Source organism: Palaemon carinicauda, chromosome 4, assembly GCF_036898095.1.
Source record: "Palaemon carinicauda isolate YSFRI2023 chromosome 4, ASM3689809v2, whole genome shotgun sequence".
Classification (NCBI taxonomy): domain Eukaryota; kingdom Metazoa; phylum Arthropoda; class Malacostraca; order Decapoda; family Palaemonidae; genus Palaemon; species Palaemon carinicauda.
Genome location: NC_090728.1, coordinates 145,876,890 through 145,884,389, shown reverse-complemented (window position 1 = coordinate 145,884,389; position 7,500 = coordinate 145,876,890).

The following is a 7,500-nucleotide window of genomic DNA, read 5'->3' as shown; positions in this document are numbered from 1 at the left end:
CAGGAAGATTATTTTTTCAATTATACCATGAAAATTTGTGGTGTCGGCACTTGGGTTCTTCCACTTCATGATCAGGAATTTATCCAATTAAACAAAGCAAAACTTATGTTTTCATATCAAGTTTCATATCAAGTTCGTTAAACTAAGCAAAACTCACGTTTTTATATTATGTTCCATATTCCTAGAATACAAATTCAGATGTTCAGCTTTATCTTGTTTTTACTATTTCCTCAGAAAGTATTGTTTCAATGGTTATGAAATACTTTTTCTACAAGTGTTTTTTTTAACATCTGGTCAGCCCTTGCCATTCCGTAATTAGTGCTGGATTCCCGGACAGCAGAGCACTTAACTTGCAAGTCGAGTGCCATAGTCACAAGGACTCGAGATGCCTTATTATGGAACCGAGTGGCTGGGTTAGGAAGGCAATTACCTTTTAACCAGTGTTCTCTGAGATGATGTTTTCAAGTTTAGCTCGTCTATTTTGCAGAGATATCACACTCCATTTACTTTCGAGTCTAATTGATATCATTTTTATCAAGACTGACATTAATTGGAGCTTAAGGACGCTTCTAGGTCCTTTTATTACTATCATTACTGGCCAAGTTACAAATTTAATTGGGAGAGCAGAAATCTACAACTACACGAAATCCAACAGGGAAAGGAACTGAGTGCGGAAAGTAATGAAAAAAAGTAACGCGTGAACTATAAATGAGAAATAATGAAAAATCTAAGTATTTTAATATCAGTAACAACGTTAAATTCATATATAAACTTTGAAACGAGACTTATGTAACCATGTATAATGGAAAATCATTTGTTATAAGTTCTCAAGACTCATTGATTTAACTACCAGATTAGAAAGATAATTTCACAATCTGGCCAAAGGTGGAATAAAACTTCTAGAAATTTGTATAGCATAGGGTCTTATGACGGAGAAGACAGGACTGTTAGAATTAACTGCATAATCTAATACTGTGTACTGCATTGTACTGTTTGGGAGGATCTTAATGCAAAGGATGGTCAGGATTATGAAAAATATTTATGCATCATGAACAAAGAACTAACTGAATGATCAATTGACCACCGGGTTTTGTCCAACAAAATATATGAGTCAGCAGTCGAAGACCTGATAGAAGAATAATGCTCAAAATATGGTATAATGAAAGAATTAAAAGAATTCCTCAGGATACTTTGAACTCTAAAGATATTAAAAGAATTTTTCAATGTAGCCGTTTTTTTGTGCAACATCAGAAGAAAGACCAGATGTATTTCTCAAAGTAAATTTGCTATCTAGAATGACTCCTAAAATTTCGAATGAATTGTACAGCATATAGCTAAAGAGATATCATCAATGCACAGATCTAAATGTTGACAAACCTCAGTCCGTGACCTGCTTACAATCGATTATACTTTGAGTTTTACACCAATGACTAATTTTAGGTAGATTTCTATTAACGGATATTGCAATCCCAGTTCTACATTCAAGAGATGCTGAATGATGGAATTGAGGCAAAGAGTAGCATCATCTCCATATTATCAGTATCAGTATCAGCATCAGCATCAGTATTAGTATTAGTATTAATATTAGTATTAGTATTATTACTTACTAAGCTAAAACCATATTGGAAAAGCAGTATACTATAAGCCCGGGGCTCCAACCGGGGAAATAGTTTAGTGAAGAAAGGAAAAAATAAAAATAAAATATGTTGAGAACAATAAAATTAAAATAAATATTTCACATATAAACTACAAAAACTTTAACAAAACAAGAGGAAGAGAAATTCGATAGAATAGCGTGCACGAGTGTACCCTCAAGCAAGAGAACTCTAACCCAAGACAGTGGAAGACCATGGAGTGTCCTTCTCCTAGAAGAGCTGCTTACCATAGCTAAAGTGTCTCTTCTACCCTTACCAAGAGGAAAGTAAGCCAAACATATCTTGCAATGGGCCAAGAACACTACCTTATACAACACCAAATATTGTATTCTTATTGTCACCATGGTTACCTGCAACAACTACTCGTTGTAATCTATTATTTAAGAATTCAATAATGATGCTAAGAAAAAACCCACCAATTCCTATATGCGACGAGAATCTGTTATTGCTAACTTGCGAAAATAATGTAACTTAGGAACTAAGATATCAGGTGTCTTTATTAAGAAGAAACATAAGGAAAATACGTTATGGTTTATATAAATAATATTTGTCGAGAATTTGTGGAGCGATTTAGTTTTATGAATCATATAAACCGAAGATTTAATTTGAACATAAATGGTAATGACAAATATGATACCAGAATGTAGAGGAAAAGCTCTCAGCCAAACAGCTTTATAAGAGAATGTTCTACAAAAGAAATAAAAAAAAAAATAAATTCCCTCGACTGATTCTCAGTTCCTCTTGTCACCCAATTTTATACTCGAACCTTCTTATTTGTCCATCATCGTAACTCGGTTCCATTTTGTCTAGAGAATGGCTGTATTCAATTTCCCGTTGATTCAATTTCATCAAGAAATCTAAGAGATCGAAAACAAGAACAAACGAGGCACCCACTTTTTCTTTTACTTTTTTCTTCTAAGTCTCTTATTTTCTATTTCATATTTATTTTCAAATAATAAGGGTTTTCTTGCCTTAATCCAAGAAAAACAGCAGGTGATTTATAAAATTTGCCATAACAAGTTTTAATAATTAAAGTAGGAAAGTTTTTGTTCTTCTCAACGTTTCCTAAAGGTTAAAATATCTTTAAAAATTTGGAAAAATAAAAAATAAACTGATCCATATTACAAGAATGTGATAATGGCAATTTACTTCAGCTGAAAACTTCCTAACGTTTGTAATATGAAGTTACAAATGATATTCACCTAAATACCTGTTTCAGGATTACTACTTTCATTAAGAAAGTAGTTTTGTATTTTTTCCTGAATAATATTAAAAATTCCATTTGATTACCAAATGTAATTCTAAACTCCACTGTAATTTATAATCGTTTTGACGAGTATATAAATGAAATTGGTCAGACAACCTGTAGTGGGAAGAAAAAGAAAGTAGTCATTCGATACCACAATTAGTTGTGGATATTGAAAGTATTGTATAATAGGAAGAAAATTTGAATAAAAGTTAAACAAGTTTAATGAGCGTTAAAAGGAGCAAATAGACTTTCAATATTCTTTCCTCTTTCACTGTATGCCATCAAGGTTTCCACGTGGACTTATTATTATCTTTAATTTCCTCGGCTAGGAAACTCTTTTCATTCTTATCTATATCCACTGTTAAAAACCGTAATCTTAATATGAAATTCTCTGTAAATAATATACTGTTCTCATCAGTCAAATACAGGCGACAATTTTTACCCTACATTGTTATTATTTCTATGGGCTGGTGACCGTAATATAAACAATAAATGCCTGGCAACCTTTACTCCAGGATTTTTAAATACAAACAAACGAAGTACTAATAAACAACAGAAAAGAAACTAAATTGGCCAATACCATCCGCAGGCAATTCAAATGAATACGTTTGGTGGTTTATATAACTACTTATCGCTGATGTGTACAATAGCTCTCAAAAAGGTAAGTGATTATTTCTGTAAAATAAGAAAAAAAATGAGGCGACTAGTTCCCAAGAGTAATTTACTGTACAATGGATTGGTCAATGGAGGTATAGCAGGGAGGATAATGGTAAACTACCAACTTACCGTCAAATATATAACGACTTGTACAACAAAGCACTCACACAAACACACACACTGACACACACACACACACACACACCACACACACACACACACACACACACATATATATATATATATATATATATGAGTGTGTGTGTGTATACTGTATATATATATATATATATATATTTGATTCTTAAATTTTTGAATAAGATTAGGAAATAAAAACCATTATTGTGACATGGAGTACATTGGGTTTAGTCATATAAGAAATAAACACAATCATTAAAAATGCGAGTGTCTGTTAGAGATGGAAAATGTCCAACATAGAAGATCAAGTGAAGTCTAAAAATACGCGTTAAAATATTACTTACGGCTCTCGATTCTAGTTAAGTAAAAAACAATATAAACCTTTTTGTAGCATTTCTACTGAAAGATAATGGAAAAAAAGAGCCCCTATGATATGGGTCTCAGATAACTTTTGTGCTTTCTTTCTAAAGTCTAGACAAAAAAGCAAGAGAAAATGTCCTTATATTAGTCTTTATCTTCCCCCCCTTTTTTTAATTCATAAGAAGGAAATCAAGTTCCTAATTCAAATAGTCGAATCAACTAAATTAACCCCTTTATTGAAATCTAAAAAGATCAAACATCTCTTAATTGATTCATGTTTACTCGTAAATAGAAAGGTTCCTTTAATGGAATATACCTCGTATAAGTAGCATTCATTATTCACTTTCCCCGGAATTGAGTAAAATCCTTCAAGGTTAACAAATTAGCAAGCAGAAAAGTGGGAACTAAACGCTAATTGCAGACAGTCCAATTTTTCTTTTATACATTCATATTAAATCAAACAAATCCCGGACTCAATGATGAGCGATTCAATCATTCGTAAAAAGTAGAGCAAAAGAAGCAATTAAACAAATGAAATTAAGAAGAAATTATTTGAAATAAAGATTATTCTCTTCTTTCATTCACAGATTAGCAATAAATATGGAAAAGGGGCGAACACAACGACAAATAATTTAAAAAAAAAACAATACGATAAAAAATTTCTGACTTTTACAAAACGTAAAACAGCACAAAAATTCAAAAAGTATTCATCTTCATTTTAGTTCTAAAATTCTTTTCCAGCATTTCTTACGTGTGAAAAATTAATTATGATATTAAATATTTCCATATCGTTCCATCTTAGACCCAATAACATCAGAATCTACTTGTTTTCTCTCTCTCCATTTCTTATTGCTTAGTCTCTCTCTCTCTCTCTCTCTCTCTCTCTCTCTCTCTCTCTAATGCTTAATCTTCATCTCACATTCAAAGTAACATTCTCCCCCCCCCCTCTCTCTCTCTCTCTCTCTCTCTCTCTCTCTCTCTCTCTCTAAGATGTACGAGTAGTTTCTCTGAAAAATGCAACACCTATAAATCCTTGAGCAATCAGTGGCTCTTTCAAGGGGAGACGTAAAAGGAAATAATGAACTAACTTATTCTATTAACGCTTTGAGGAAATCGTCACCCGATAAAAACTTTTATTCTCAAAAGTGAGGATAGAAAAAAAGGAATTTTCTATATAATATTGAGTTTTACTATTAGGATAAAACCAAGGCACATCATGCCGTTTTTTTTTATTTGTTTCACTGGCAGACGAAAATAAGATCTCTTCGAGTCTTTCAGATTTGATATATGAGCCCAGACTCTTATGAATCGAGTTGGAGAGACTAAATAGGATGAATGTCTTTTGCAGTTTTCAACCAATGTATCAAGAAGTGATTTCTGTTTTTATAGTCATTCGACAACTCTCTCTCTCTCTCTCTCTCTCTCTCTCTCTCTCTCTCTCCTCTCTCTCTCTCTCTCTCTCTCACCTTAAAATGCTTAATCTTCATCTCACATTCTGTGGTAAATCTCTCTCTCTCTCTCTCTCTCTCTCTCTCTCCTCTCTCTCTCTCTCTCTCTCTCTCTCTCTCTCTCTCTCTCTCCAAAAAAAATGAATAAATAAATTTATTGAAAAAAATTACATTTGCACGACTTGCATAATCATAATTAATTGTAATACTGGATAGATCGCATTCAAAATTTCCTGTTATTATAATTCATGCGCTCTTATTTCGGAATAAATGGTCAAACATCAATATATTTCTAGAAATGATGCTTTACTTCCTGCGTTTGATATTTACAATGTTATATTAAGTTTTATTATCAACATTATTTTAATCATGATTAATTATTACTACTAGTTTAATTATTCTAACTATTATTGACTTAGGTCCTAAAATATTGATATATTCCCATCGGTTAAGGTGATGTGGCATGTGGAACAGTTCAATTAGACCATAATTCGAAACATAGAAGAATTTAAGGTAGTATCTCTATTCCAAATCTTTTAACATCTGTACTGTAATTAGTCAGTGGCTACTTTTCACTTGGTAATGGTAGATGCGACTCTTTATCTATGATAAGCCGCTCTTCAAGGAGAAACACACTCAAAAATCAAACCATTGTTCTGTGACGGTGCGGAGAGAAAGGTTGTGAACTCAAAAGCAGTGTGAAAGCAACTGAGTTAATTTATTACGGAACACTCTCCTTTATATACAAAACCTCAAGGCAACAGGAAATTACATGTTCGAGAAAATGACAATGTTACATAGGCGACACGCAGACATGTTTATTCTGGTTCTTTTTAGTGCGAAGGAAAAGCGAAGATACAAGCATATTATATACAAAAGGAATTATGTACAATTGTGTGACACACGGTTGGTATATGGCTGCCCCCCTAAAAATGACATACTGTACATGTTAAATAGGACGCCCTGATTTAGCGAGGCGAACTGTAGGCTGGTCATCTGTCAGGAGATAAGCAGGTTTTAGACGATCAATGGAGACCCAGTCTTCTTTGCAACGAATGTTTAGTAGGAATGCTTTTGGACTGCGTCGGATCACAAGGAAAGGGCCCGTGTAAGGAGGCGTTAGCGGTGGCTTGGTAGTGTCGTTGCGCAGGAAGACGTGCATTACAGAGTGCAAGTCTGTTGGTATGTGATGCTTTGCTGGGGGCTTGTAAGTCTGGCGGCATGGAGTAAATTTTCCCACGACGTGACATATGCGCTGGAGATCGTCGGAGGAGGTTGTAGAAGGAAAAAATTCGGCAGGGACGACCAACGGGTCGCCATACACCATTTCAGCTGCCGAGACGTCGAGGGCGTCTTTAGGAGTGGTCTTTAGTCCCAGGAGGACCCAGGGAAGCTGAGTAAATCAGTTGCAATCCTTGCAGCGGGACATCAAAGCTGCTTCGAGGGTGCGATGAAAACATTCAACCATTCCATTGGCAGTGGGGTTGTAGGCCGTTGTCTGATGTAGGGTGATGCCCAGGAGATTTGCTAATGATGTCCACAATTGAGAGGTGAAAGTGGTTCCCCTGCCAGAAGTAAAATGCTCAGGGATACCAAATCTTGCAATCCATCCAGAGAGTAAGGCAGATGTACATGAGGCGGACGTCGCAGTTTCCATGGGAATGGCTTCAGGCCAACGGGTGGAGCTGTCGATGATGGTAAACAGGTAACGATGTCCTTGTGATGTGGGTAGGGGGCCTACAACGTCGATGTGAATGTGTGCGAAACGACGCTGAGGTTGAGGAAAGGTGCCCACTCCTGAATCCGTGTGTCGATGTACTTTGGAAGTTTGGCAAGAAGTACAGGCATGGACCCAATCCTTAGCATCCTTACAAATGCCGTGCCAAATAAACTTTGCCTTCAGCAGCTGTGCAGTAGAACGGCACGAGGGATGTGAAAGGCCGTGAATGAAATCAAACAATGGGAGCAAGAATCCAAGGTCGTGGTCTGCCAG